Source organism: Dipodomys spectabilis, unplaced genomic scaffold (genome assembly GCF_019054845.1).
Source record: "Dipodomys spectabilis isolate Male_0828 unplaced genomic scaffold, ASM1905484v1 ptg000320l, whole genome shotgun sequence".
Taxonomy (NCBI): domain Eukaryota; kingdom Metazoa; phylum Chordata; class Mammalia; order Rodentia; family Heteromyidae; genus Dipodomys; species Dipodomys spectabilis.
The window spans coordinates 2,424,760-2,426,183 of NW_024870997.1; positions in this window are offsets into that span (position 1 = coordinate 2,424,760).

Below are 1,424 nucleotides of genomic sequence, written 5' to 3' on the forward strand. Positions count from 1 at the left end.
CAATTAAAATAGCACCTAAAAAATACAAAAAGAAACAGTGGTTAAATATTTAGGATATGTTATTTCCAGACAAACTGTGACACCTCAAAAATATCTTTATAACATGATCAATTACATACGTTAAATGATATTCAAAAGCTATTAGGAGATATTAATTGGATGCGACCAGCCTTAGAAATTCCTAATTATCAATTACATAGTTTGTTTTAATTGTTACAAGGGGAGCCTGATTTACATAGCAAAAAACTTTAACTAAGGAGGTTAAAAATAAATTACAATTTGTAGAGCAAAAAATAAAAAAGAAATGTTTTTACATCGAGTAACACTGAATCAACCCATAAATTTATATATTTTGGATACATGGAAATACCCAACAGGAATTATAGGACAAAATGAGCTACGATTAGAATGGATTTATACACGGCATAGATTTACAAAGAATATTATGCCTTATGAACAACAGTTGACAATTATTATTCAACAGGCCAGGCAACGGGTATTTACCCTATCGGGGTATGATTTATTTAAAATTATTTTTCCTTTGCCAAAAGACCAAGTAAAATATTTGTCAAACATGTCTGAAATGCTACAAATAGCATTAGTAAAGTTTAGTGGGCAATTTTCCTATCATTTTCCCAAAGGTAGATTGTGGGATTGCTTGCATAAACAACAATTTGTCATTAATGATATAATTACCAAGGCCCCTATTCCCACTGCTCTTACCAGTTTTACAGATGGCTCCAAAACAAAAAGTGCTTATTGTGCAACAAACAAATATTGGGTACAAACAACTACTTTAGCATCAGTTCAACAAAATGAACTTTTGCTATTATTAATAAGGTGTTGCAAGATTTTGTGGGACATATTAATATTGTTTCTGATTCTGCCTATGCTGTAGTAGATGTGACTAATATAGTCACTGCTATTACATATTCATCTAAATCCCAGCTAAATCAGTTATTTAAACAATTACAAGCATTACTGAAATAATGTAAAGCCAAAGTGTTTGTAACTCACATTAAGGGTCATTCTTCGTTACCTGGGTACCTTGTGTATGGCAATAATCAGGTTGATAAATTAGTTACTTTGCTTCTGCTGAACAGGATCATGCTCATTTACATACAAATGCTGGCCATTGACATATGCATTATAAAATACCTTATTCTCAAGCTAAACAAATTATTAAAAGGTGTCCTATCTGCAGACCAATGCATTTGAGAGTTGTACCTGCTAGAGTAAATACTCGAGGATTACCACCTAACAAGCTCTGACAAATGGATATAACCCATGTACAAGCCTTTGACCGTTTTTCGTTTGTACATGTTACAATAGATACTTATTCCAAATTTGTTTGGGCTCCTGCCCTTATTGGAGAAACTGTTAACCATGTAATAGAATACTTCTTGGAAGCTTTTGACATTATG